General features: G+C 36.5%; 1 protein-coding gene across 4 annotated transcripts in view; it reads left to right on the forward strand.

The window, feature by feature from the left end:
- SYT1 (synaptotagmin 1) overlaps positions 1 to 13,718 on the forward strand; it is a 552,577-nt gene that overhangs the window by 227,086 nt on the left and 311,773 nt on the right. The window contains exon 4 of one of the 4 annotated variants that reach the window (XM_015571120.1): positions 12,560 to 12,563. The exons of the other annotated variants lie outside the window; for them this stretch is intronic. The gene's annotated coding sequence lies outside the window, so the exon portion shown is untranslated. The remainder of the gene's footprint in view (positions 1 to 12,559; positions 12,564 to 13,718) is intronic. 4 annotated transcript variants of the gene reach the window in all.

Below are 13,718 nucleotides of genomic sequence, written 5' to 3' on the forward strand. Positions count from 1 at the left end.
CCTAAGCCAGCAGGTGGTCATCCCCCGAGGGGTCCCAGATTGTGAGAGGACACAGGCCGGGCTGAGGGACCCCCCCTCCCCGAGTGCACAATTTTTTGTTCACCAGGCCTCTAGTGTCATAATAATAATGAGAAATGCTCTCAACACATTGTTTATTGTAAAAAGAGGAGGAGGAGGAGGAGGAGTCATCATCATCAGAAATATTTTCAAACATTAATGAAAATATGCTTAGGAAAAAAAAAGACTGACAAGGTAGCCCAACTGATATGGCTCAGTGGTTGAGTGATGACCTATGAACCAGGAGGTTATGGTTCAATTCCTGGTCAGGGCACATACCAGGTTGTGGGCTCAGTCCCCAGCGGAGGCAGTTCAGATGGAATCATATCATTGAATCTCTCTCATCACTGATGTTTCTATATCTCTCTCCCTCTCCCTTCCTCTCTGAATTTAATAAAAACATATATATATATTTTTAAAGACTATAAAGGTAGAAACCAAAACACTTGTTATCTGGTGATAGGGTTGCAGGATTTGATTATGTTTGCTCTATTTTCTGAATTCCCTGTAATAAGGTAATGAAAGAAAATAAAACAGTCTTATAATTAGAAAACAAAATTGAGTCACTTTATGGAATGATTATATATAGTAATGATTGGCCTATTTCATAAAAGTATCAATTGATTTAGATTTTTAATTATACTACTTTAATACTTAGCTACTTTTAGAACTACATAAGTGGATATCCATATAGTAGCTGGGCTTGTTTTTCATTTGAAGACTAGTTTAATCCTTACACACAAATCCTATATTTACTTATTTATTTAGTTGCTCTTGGAAAAAAATAGCATTGTAGCATTGAAAATAAATATGCCACTTCTATATCACTGCAATGGAAAACTTAATCACTTCTTATTTTGTTCTCCAAAGTATTATGTTCATCAAGAAATAAATAAGGTTATTTGTCAGCATGTATATTTTACTATCAACAGTATTTATTTTAATGTTAGAATCTAGAAAAATAAATTATACCTTAAAACAAAAGGGAATAGATAGATATATGTACACCCATGGCCAAAGAAGCATTATTCATAATAGTTCAAAGGTAGAAGCAACCCAAGTGTCCATCAATAGACAAATTGATAAATAAAATGTGGTGTATACATACAATGGAATAGTTTTCAGTCTTAAAACAGAAGGAATTTCTGACTTATGCTACCACATGGATGAACCTTGAAGACATGATACAAAGTTAAATCAGCCAGTTACAAAAGGACAAATCGTATATGATTCTACTTTTTGAGGTAGCTAAAGTCATAAAATTCATACAGAAAATAGAATGATGGTTACTGGAGGCTAGGGAAGGGAGGAATGGTGTGTCAGTGTTTCATGGGTACAGAGTTTCTGTAGGGGAAGATGAAAAAGTTCGGGAGATGGATGGTGGTGATGGTTTCACAACAATGTTAATATACTTAATACCAGAGTACTGTACACGTAAAGATGGTTAAAATTTTACATTATGTATAATATACTACAATAAAGAAAGAAGTGGAAAGATGTTAAATATTATTTCTTCCATTTGTTATTTGTTTGAAAAGATCATATCCTGAAAATCTTGAAATGACCTGTTCATAAGGGTTGCACTCAGAAAAATGTTTTGACATTGACATCTTTTTAGAAATAGTTGTCTTGAATTTATCTCCTCTGATTTGGTCTTTGATCATATGCAAAAACAATGATACCTGCCTTGAAGTTCATGATGAGGACTTACCACAGTTTTTTAATCCACTCATCTGCTGATGGGCACTTAGGCTGTTTTCAAATCTTAGCTATGGTGAATTGTGCTGCTATGAACATAGGGGTGCATATATACTTTCTGATTGGTGTTTCTAGTTTCTTGGGATATAGTCCTAGAAGTGGGATCATCGGAAGTCCCATTTTTAGTTTTTTGAGGAAACTCCATACGATTTTCCACAGTGGCTGCACCAGTCTGCATTCCCACCAGCAGTGCACGAGGGTTCCTTTTTCTCCACATCCTCGCCAGCACTTGTCGTTTGTTGATTTGTTGATGGTAACCATTCTGACAGTATGAGGTGATACGTCATTCTAGTTTTGATTTGCATCTCTTGGATGATTAGTGCCATGGAACTTTTTTTCATATGTCTCTTGGCCATCTGTATGTCTTCTTTGGAGAAGTGTCTATTATAAAATGGGGATAAAAGAGCCCAGTTTGAGTCAGAAGAAAATGACTCAGCTGTGGACATGCTGGTTTGAGATTCCATCAGATATCCAGCCAGCAGTAGAAAATGTGGAACTAAAATAGGGGAAAAGTACTGGTTGGAAATGGAGTATCATCCATGTTCAGGTTATAGCTGAAGCCCTGTTTGTTGGCAGGATATTGTTGCCAAGAGAAAATGGAGATAAAAGGAAAGAATGCTAAGGGCACAGTCTCAACATCCAAATATACTTCACTGACGAGGTCAGAAGAGTGAGTCTGGGAGGGGAGTGGTCCGTATGATCAAAAGAAAACCAGAAAAACATAATGAACAGATTCTATATGTCAACTGCTGTATTTAGATACTATCTAAATAATCCATTTTAAAACTGTCATTCAGCTTACAGGATGCCAAACAACTAATTAAAAAATTGTTGATAATGCCTTCGCTTACCAAGAAAATGATGTAAAATTTATTTAGCTTTGTGTCCTTTTTCTTGTATATAAGGATGGGCAAAAGTAGATTTACAGTTGTTTGTATGGAAAATAATACCATAACTAATAAATGATAATACAAGAAAAACCTTGTATTGCACATACTCATAACTATAAACATACTTTACCCCACTCTATATCTAATTTATTTGCAAAGTCACCATAAGGAGATAATTTTTAATGTCCCATTTCTGAAGTATAGAATAACTTCTTTAAAAAGTTGTAAAATATTCAGACCCTGAATAGCTGCCTAAAAATAGGACCTGTTAACAGCATGAAAAAAAAATATTTTCTTTGAATTAATAGTTAAAGGCGATGGAATGATTTCCTTTTTAAATAACTTCAGTCCTGTATGGCATTTAGGAATGCATGTTAAATGTAGTGTTATCACAAAAGTCTTTTTTTTCTTTATTGCTATGCTTTTGCCTCTACTTTACCTTTAATCATAATAAAAACAAAGCAGAAAGAAAATAAATATCAATAAAATGATACATATTGTTTCATTTTATTAGTGTTATATAGACCAGAATTTGAGTTAACAGAAAAAAGTTTTCCTTCATCACACAAGCATAAAATTATGAATAAGATTTTAAAAGTAGTGCAATTATATAAAATATTGAAATACTATGACAAAGTATATTTTAATTAGCTTGAAAATAAATATCTAGAATACTATAGATGATCAAAAACAACATGTCCTACACAAGAAATAGAGATGTAGGTCACTTTTTTTCCCAATTAAAAAAATAAGTGGGTTGACCTCCAATATTTTCTCGAGTTTTCTCTGTAAGTTGTAGGGAGGAATAAAAATTACTTGAGAAAAAGAGTAAGCTTTCTTCAGTTTCATAATTATTGATATCAGAGGTTTGCATCTTAGCTACATCATTGATTAATAAAACAGATTTTTAATTTTACAAATATTAATACTTGTTCTAGCAGTCTGGTTTAGCACTTCATTTTTATTGAGTTTATTGAGGTGACATGGGTTAATAAAATTATATCGGTTTCAGGTGTACCATTCTATAGTACATCATTTGTATATTATATTGGGTATTCTCCACCCCAAGTTAAGTCTCCTTGCTTCACCATTTATTCCCCATTTCCCTATTCTACCTCTCCACACATACCTTTCCCTCTATTATCACCATACTGTTGTCTGTGTCTATGAGGGTTTTTTTTCCTTTGTTTAATGCTTTTACCTTTTCAACCCAGCCCCCGAACCTTCCCCTCTGTCAGTCTGTTCTTTGTAGCTAAAAGTCTGTTTCTGTTTTGTTTGTTAGCTTGTTCACCTGATTCCACATATAAATGAAATAATACTATACTTGTCTTTCTCTGACTGGCTTATTTCACTAAACATAATCTTCTCCAGGTCCATCCATGCTGTCCCAAAGGGTAGGATTTTCTTCTTATTTTGGCCAAGTAGTATTCCATTGTATAAATGTACCACATAAAAAAATGTATCAGCTAATCCAGTCAGAGCTCTAATTAAATGTGTGTAGGCTTGAAATTAAAGCATAAATGGAACTGTTCAGAAAAGGATGGTTTTACTACAATATGTAAAATATATTTATGATGCTTTATTTAAAAGCTTCACCATTCCAAAATTATTGCATTACTTGGGCTTCGGACTTGTGAATTTTTGATCCGTGACTTCATGTGGTACATTTCTTTATGTGCTTTTCAATAAATCTTATTTCTCACTAGAGGCCCCCTGCACGAAATTCGTGCGGGGTGGGGGAGGTCCCTCAGCCCGCCTGCGCCCTCTTGCAGTCTGGGAGCCTTCGGGGGAAGGGGCTCCGGCCATTTCCGCTGTGCTCACCAGCCATGAGCCTGTCTTCACTGAATACTAGGGGGCAGCTCCTGCATTGAGTGTCAGTGCACGACCATTGCCGCTGTGCTCACCAGCCATGAGTCTGTCTTCACTGACCACCAGTGGACAGCTCCTGCGTTAAGTGTCAGTGCACGTCATAGCAACCAGTCATTCTGCTGTTCAGTTGATTTGCTTATTACCTTTTTATTATATAGGATACCATTGTTATTTTAAAGTGAAATGATTACATGGTTTTCCCAAAGACATATAACAATAAAGCAATGAAGTTGGACTGTGCACACAATGGTCCAACTCTACAAACAGTGCTCCTCACCATTCATCCATACCATGGGTAACATCCACTTATTTATTTTTTCAAAATATTCACTATATATAGTATAGCAATGAAATATGAAGAATGTTCTACATCCAAATCATCATCACTTATAATGTACAAAAATCTAGTTTCACTGCAAAAAAATAATCTGTATCTGTCTTTATGATCTAGAGTAGTATTCCTAAGGAAGTTTGGGACAGAAGGCATTGGAGCAAAGAAGGAAAAACGCTTAGAGGGTTTTCAGCATCAAAAAATGGGCATTTTTATATTATACTTACCGCACCTCTCAATCCAGAATGTTTCACCATTCTTTCTTATGCTTTACATACTATTTCATATTTGTCCACTTCCTGGAATATCATTTCTGCCTCTACCACACTTAGGGATCTCTACTCACATACCTTGTCCACAAAGTCTTCCTATCCCCACATGTCTTTGTGAGGTGTCTTTCTTCATTTTGCTATTAACACCCTGCCTCTTACTTCCTATCACACACACATACACACACACACACACACACACACACACACACACACAGAGTTTTCTAATTCTCTATTTGTAGTTTGGTCTCTCCAAGACTATCAAGTCCTTTCAAACAGAGACAATGAGTTTGTCATTCATATTAATATGGTCATAAATAATAAAATTAAAAGATGACTATTATTTTTATCTTCATTGATTACCATAATGCCTGACACAGACCCAACACTCAAAAAGTACTTGTTGAATGAATTTATGGCAATGTATCTCATGGTTTGCAATGCATTTTCTCATGTCTTATGTTATTTAATTTCAATATTAATCCTGTATGGTGAGTGTAATATTTTTATGTTTAAATAATGAGAAATCCAAGACAGAAAAGTTCAAAAACTTATCCAAGGTCACACGTACTGCAACAACAATAAAAAACTGAGACTCAAATTCATATCTTTGGACTCTATGTCCAGGGTTGTTTTTCTTATAACTCAGATGATAAACTGGGTTAGGAAACTGCAAAACATACCCTCAGGATACCAGATTTCATGCTCTGAAAATTTTTACTACATTGAAGTGGTAGCATGTCACAGAAAATTTTAAATGTTCCATTTCAAGTTAAATGGACAAAATAAGTATTTTTCAATTCAGTAACTGTTTATTGCAGAGTATAGTGGTATTAAATAATATTTACAGCCTTTGCCCTTGAGAAAACTTAAAGTTTGATAGAAAGGATCAGAGAAAAACACAAATAACTTTAACTCAAGGCAAGAAAGAGAGGCTCCAAAGGATTCAATAGTTTATTGGACACATCTTTACTAATTAATTAATTCTAGGTGTCATGCGTGGTGTGAATTTACTAGGTATGTGAATTTATTAGGTATGTGAATTTAGTAGGTGGCTCCCTAATGAAAGAGATTTCATCCAGAGGGCTGAATTCAAAACAGACTCATGGAAATGGACAATCTTAGAGGAAGCTTAAAGAGCTTTTGACTTTCAAAGAACTAGGATAAGGTTGCTCATTCTGGGGAGTTAATGAGACACTAACAAAAGCTAAGAGAACCAAGATGGTGGAGAAGGTAAACACCAGTGCTTGCCACCTCCAACAACCACATCAAAATTATAAGTTAAATACAGAGCAACCATCATTTAGATCCACCTGAAATCTGGCTGAACGGAAGCCCTACAACTAGAGAAGTAAAAAAGAAAGCACATTGAGACTGGTAGGAGGAGTAGAGGCATGAAACAGGTTCGTTTGACACCCATATGTGGCATGTTTGTTTGTTTTTAATTGGGAGAAATTTCATGGCTGTGGAGGCCTCCTGTAAGGAGCAATGGGTCCCAGATCCACACCAGACCCTCAGCACATGGTTCCAGTCCTGGGAAGAGAAGACCCCCTAACTTTGAGCTGTAAAAATCAGCATAGGCTATGGCTGAGTGACACAGAGGCTGCTGGAGACCCAGGCAGTTCCTCTTAAAGGGCCAGAGCACATACTTACTCGGACTCCCTCTAAGTTCCAATGCTGGGGTGGCAGCTTGAAAGCAACTTGGAACATTCAGGGAGGAACTGGATTGTCTGGCATCAGGGCAGGAACTAGAGGGTAGCTTTCTCCCAGACTGGGTGCTCACAGGGATTATTATTCCTGTGCTGGGATTTACCCCATTGCAGAGATGACTGGAAGCCATATCTGAGTTTCCATCATATTGGCTAACACTATTCACTTCACCCTTGTGATTCTCTGAGACACCACTCCATCCAGTTTGTAGCCCCATCCAACCTTTTTGAATCAGCTTTTCCATATAAATGACCTTTCCTGGTTCAGGCTTCAGACTTTCCTAAAATCTCTTACACAAGCAGCAGTAGACATCAATGTGCCCCATACCTATCAATAAGAGGACAAAGACCCAGCACTAACACCAGCTTGCCTTGCTTCACAGCTGGGCCTTTCCTGGGCACTTCTACACTCAATAAAAGTAGCAGCATTCTGCAGATCTCTCTGTAGCTCCTGCCAGGTGGCCCCAGGCAGTGACTGACTTTGTACCTCCTGGGAGGCCCCAGAGCTAGTGCACCTGGTAGACATCTTCAGACCTTACCAGATTACAACTCTACACATCCACACACAACACACTCAAGGGACAGAGTCGGTGAATGCCATAGGAGTATCTCCTGCACAGCAGCTCTTCCACTGTAGTCACAGCTGGTCTTCACAACCAATTGGTCTAGAGATCGATTACCCCCAGTGATACCAACAGCAATTAAGTTTCAACTATAATAAGACTATGTACACAGCCCACACAAGGGTTCACCCAGAGGGCCCAGCTCAGGTGACTGGGGAGGCTGATCCACTGGGCCCTACAGGACACCTACTATACACAAGGCCACTCCACCAATTCCAGGAGATGTATTAGCTCTACCTAATACATATAAACTAATATAAGGAAGCAGCCAAAATGAGGAGACAAAGGAACATGTCACAAATGAAAGAAATGGAAGCAAGCAAACTACTGGATACAAAGTTCAAAACAATGGTTCTAAGGTTGCTCATCTTAATGAGAGCTTCAAAAGACTTAATGAGCCTCTCAAGGATCTTATTCGGAATTTTAAAGACATGAAAAGGACCTGTCAGAAATTAAGCATACACTAACTGAAATCAGGAATAATTTACAGGGATTCAGCATAGAGTAGAGGATTCTGATAATTAAAACAACATTTGGAATATGAGGAAGCAAAAAACACCCAATCAGAAGGGCAAAAAAATAAAAAATATATAAAAATTCAAAAATATGAACATAGTGTAAGGGGCCCCTGGGACAGCTTCAAGCATGCCAACATTCCCAGAAAAAGAAGAGAGAGAGAGCAAGATATTGAAAACGTATTTGAAGAAATAATGACAGAAAACGTTCCCTACCTCGTGAAAGAAATAGACTTCCATAATCAGGAAACACAGAGAGCCCCAAACAAGAAGAACCCAAAGAGGCTCACACCAAGACACATCAGAATTAAAATACCAAGGTTAAAGACAAAGAGGAATCTTAAAAGCAGCAAGAGAAAAGTAGTTAGTTACCTACACAGAAGCACCCATATGACTGTCAGCTGATTTCTCAACAGAAACTTTGCAGGCCATGGGGAGTGGCAACAAATATTCAAAGTAATGAATAGCAAGTAACTATAACCAAGATTACCCAGCAAAGCTATCATTCAGAACTGAAGGTCAGATAAAGAGCTTCACAGACAAGAAAAAGCTAAAGTAGTTCATTACCACCAAACTAATATTACATAAAATGTTGAAGGGTATTCTTTAAGAAGAGGAAAAAGAAGGGAAAAAAAGTTAAAAAATTGTGAACAATAAAATGGCAATAAATACTAGTACATATCTGTCAACAATTGAATATAAAAATCAAAATGAACAAGAAAACTAATGAAAAAAATAAACTGATGAATACAATAGAACCAGAGGCATGGAAACATGGAACAGACGGACAAACCTCAGAGGGAAAAGGGGGAGGGGGAGGGGAAAAGATTACCTAAGATCTTGTATGCATATATGCATTACCTATGGACACAGACAATAGGGTGGTGAAGGCCTGGGGTAGGGTGGGAACAGGGTAGAGGGGAGCAATGGGAGGGATAAAGGGGACATCTGTAATACTCTCAACAATAAAGATTTTAAACCAAAAGATAAGCAAAAGCTATGAGGTTGCAAATGTGTGGGGTATGTTTTGAAGAGAACCAGGTTAATTAGAGGGTAAGGAAAAAATAGGTAAATAAGAATGAAATGTTAAGGCCTTAAATGTCAGCCTAAGAAATTAATTCATAATTTAAAAAGCAATGGGGAGCCATTGAGAGTTTTGAGAAACAGAATGACACTATGGGAGCTGGGATCTGCAAAGATTTATCAAGTGCACGTAGGATGAAGTAAGAAACTCAAATTTTCAAAGCTAACTATGATAAAGTAGCATCATTTAATTACACCATTTTATTACAGAAAAATATTTAGGTGATCTAAGATAAACAAATTCTTTTAGCTTCTTTCCCCCTAAAATAGATGAAAGAATATGAAGAGAGTCCCCAAAGATAAGTTTTTATACTAAACAAAATGCCTATTAGGGTGAGAGATTGCAACTCAGTACAGTTAAATTAGATTTGTTATTTCTTGGAACTCAACTCCCTTTGGTAGTTGTAGAGAACTCTATTGCAGATTAGAAAAGAAAAAGAACATGAAGTACACAGTAGTTTTTCATAGTTATTCCAGGTGACATCTAAGCTGTCAGAGCCAGACAAAGAAAAGGCATATAAATAAGACAAATAAAAGCTTTTCTTTAGACTCAGCCTCAAATACCAACAGAAGCATATAAAGAGATAATGAACTTGTCTAGGATGCCTGCTGCTGAATGAGCAAACCCAGGTATCTTTCAATTCCAAAGTTATTCCACAGAAAAAGTCAAGTCACTTTGGATTACTGTTTTCAAAAGGAGTCATTTTTAGAATAATTGTGTTCCACATATGTTAGCCAAAATATTTTCTGTTATGTGTAAGTTTTAATTGTATTAATACTAAGCATATGCTGCTAAATGTGATTTTAACAATTGACACACCTACATGTCTTAGGGATCAACTTCAGTGATTTAACTTGATTTTTTGTCAAATAAAATAAGAATATACTTGTTATAGTGCTGTACAATTGAATCTGGCACTTATGGGCATTAAATAAATTGTTCTTTAATGATAGACATATTATACTAAAGAGATATATCTTTCAAAACATATTGTATTAGGTGGCCTAAAAACTCTCTATGCGTTACAAATTCCAAGAGATGATCAACAAAAGAAAATATCCATTGTCAAATAAACTTTAGAAATTTGCATATCTCTTTCATTTGGAACTACATATTGCACATTGCATCTTAAAGTCTGATAAATTATGGACTTTTTTGAAAAAGCCCTATTTAACTTTATTCAACCCAGTGCTTTTAAAACTTATTAGACCACATAACCTGCTTGGTTTCTTTTAATATCTATTCACAGTCCATGCTAACTTTAGGAAATATTACCAGAGAACAAAGAGGACAGCATTACATACCAGGAAAAATGGTAAGTTTTAATAAAAGATCTGCTCACCATTAACCCCATTTCCCAATAAAGCTGCTACTGAGTCAACCTATGAGGGCTCAAATCTGACACAGATGTTCACAGGATTTCCAGAGTCCTATTTAGTGCTGCCTTGAAAATGAAAAAAAAAAAAAAAATCTTCTGATTATTTTATTCCCCCGTCTCTGCTACTTCCAGCCATTCATTTAATGCTTTCTGTGTTCTGACTCTCTGAGGAAGCGTGATATATTCTGGAGATAAATAGTAAGCAGAATCCCGTGGTCCTCACCTTCACTAAACAACTGGCTTAGTGGGAAAAAAGACAAGGGAAAAGGCTGATGTGTTTTTGCTAAGGAAGATACCTCTCACTGTGGGAACACAAAATCAGGAGCCCCCATGCCGCCTAGGTGGATTAAGGTAGTCCTAGAAATAACAGAAATCTGAATAATGAGTAGATGAGAGATTTAAAAAAAATCAGGGCAGGCCCTTTGTGGTAGAATATGGCTTTTAAGAGAAAAGTAAGTGCACTAATTCATTACCCCCATGTAGTATGGACACCAAAGGAAAATCATTACCTTACTGTATTTCCTTTCTCAGGAAAGCTCGGAAACCCTATCCAAACCCTGATACCTGTAGGATAACCCCAAGGTGAGAGGAGATGGCTCTGTGCCATTTAAAGCTTGACCCACTGTTTCTTGACTAGGTAGCTGCAATTACATCAAGGGCTGGACTTTCTCCTCTTCCCTATAATTTATGTCCAGAGCTACAAAGGGCAACACAGCTAACCTACAACTCCTTCTCCAGAGCTTCCTCTGTAGTTTTATCCAACCCTAGACAGTTCCTCCCTGCCACATTCGACTCTATGATTGCAACCATAAAATCCAGGCCCAAAACACCACGTCATTGAGACAGAATATAGCTATTTGAAGCATGTTCACAAAATATGGAATATGTTAGGATCCTGATGCCCAGACATATGTGGATCTTCTAACTTCTTGTCAAAACAGTGATTTGTCCTGTGGAGATGGTCCACTGGACTATTAAATCAATGTGTATGTCACATGTAAGCAAAAGTAAAGAGTTTCTAAAATTGAAAATGTCAGCATTATTCACTGAAACTCAAAAACACTACATTGGCAACATTCTAATAAAATGAAGATTAAAATGTCTTAAAAATGAAAAACTGGAGGATGCTGTTGCATGCAATGATTCTATATTTTGAAAAAGAAACAATCACAGGAGAATGTGAATAATTTATCATCCTGACCAGACCACTCCCACTCTTTTCTCTTTAAAGTCGAAAATGGTGCAATTGTTATGTTATGCTTCATAAAATAGTAAATTATCTCCAATTATTGTAAAGTCATAGTAAAGTAAAATGCTTATGTAGAACAACAGACTCCCCATGGTCAACTTGAAATGTATTACAATATTATAAAATTATAACTCTGAAAAGAGTTTCAGAAACATGTCTAGCTCATTTTTCTTGCCTCTAGGCACAACTGGGTTGCAAATAATTCCAGAAAAATAACTCTCTAAAGAGAAGATACAACAATTATTCTTGTTAGCTACAGGGTTCAATTACATTTATATAGAGACAAATATTTTTTCCCATATGGCACTTTTCTTAATGTTTCCTTATGTGCACATGCAGCTATATTCTTGAAAATTTATATTCTACCACCTCAACACAATTGAATTGTCTCCAAATAACAACAAAAATTAAGTAATTAATTAAATCTATCAATGGCTTTACCCCACGAACTTCTGAAAAACCTTTTCGTTTCTTTGCCTTGATGTTTCTATTTCTATCTAAGAGACAGCACTGACTAAACAAAAATTTCATCACCTCTAGGTGAAATATCTAAACAGTTTTTTAAGAGTGGTAGGGTAATCTAGCCTTTGCACAAAAACATGTTGCTCTTCCTACAGAAATAAAGTACGGCTCCTTCCAATTACACATATATAAGTAATATTTTAAAATTATGATTATAAATTTCTGTTGGGAATCTGACAGATACGAGATATCTTCTGCAAAATGTTCACACAGACCACTTTTCTTCTTTATCACTGAGGGTACCATCTAGGAACCCTTTCAAAATCTGCTCTTCCACAATGTAGGGCTATTTTGAGGGTTTCTAGAACAGTTCTGACATCACAGACTAGTCTGCCTATCAAATATGTATTAAGTTCTTACAAAGTTTTTTTTTTCTCCCCACACTCTGAAAGCTACAAGGGAGAGATCTAGAGTCCAATGACATGAAACGGACAGCACACAACTTGCGAAGTTGAAAAGGTCTCTGAAACCCAGTTCTGTCACTGACTAGCTAGATGACCTTGGAAATGTCCTTTTAGGATTAGTATTCACTGGGAGGAGTGATTGGAATTTTATGCCAGCAGGGACATACACAATGTGCAATAGAGTCAAAATGACATGGCTATTTAGACAAAGTATTTCTCTAAGGGGGACTGAGGTATTGACTTAGGATGAACACATAATCTCTGATAAAGGGAGAAACCCTCTTATTAGTATCCCACTTTGTAGACAAGGAGCAGAAGGCTTACAGTATTAATGTTAAATTCCCAACATGATTAAACTAGGATTTCTGAGTCCAAAGTCAATGCTTTATCCATTTATACCATGCTTCACCCTCTGCCTTTAGAACAACAGTCCTTCCCGTGTTCTTCCCCAACTACTCAACTAATGACCTCTTAGTCACTGCATATTTTGAATTCCCATTGTATATTATATTCATTTTATTATACCATAGTAACTTATTATATTCTACCTCTTTCTACTAAATTGTGAACTCTAGGAGATCAAAGAGAATTTCTCATTCATCTTTGTGTCTCAAGGCCTCACTTGTTCTGAGTGCCACCTCTACAGGGCTGAGTGGTCCAGTGAGGAGAGCAGTTGGGGTTTTATCTGGACTTCTCTAGAATCTGCAAACACCACTGCAAATGGGGAAGCACCCTTGTAGAATGTTGGTAAATAGTAAAGATTAGTGAGGACACCAGAGTAAAAAATTTAAAGCCTTTCAGATCTGGACTAAGGATAAATTCTTGAATTTAGAAGTTGTTCATCCAAAGTCCTGTTGTTTGATACATAAACAGCGGTTCTCATCCAGTGTGCCCCAAGAATTTCTAAAACATGCCATACCTAATTACTTAGTCTGGGACACTGACCTCCTTTCCTTTAGATTGTCAAATTTTAAAAATGATAACAGCCAACACAACAATAACTGGCCAGTGTGAATGAGTCAAAATCATATTTTTTGTCAAGTCTGCAGAAAATATAACA

This window comes from Myotis davidii, unplaced genomic scaffold, assembly GCF_000327345.1.
Source record: "Myotis davidii unplaced genomic scaffold, ASM32734v1 scaffold26, whole genome shotgun sequence".
NCBI lineage: Eukaryota > Metazoa > Chordata > Mammalia > Chiroptera > Vespertilionidae > Myotis > Myotis davidii.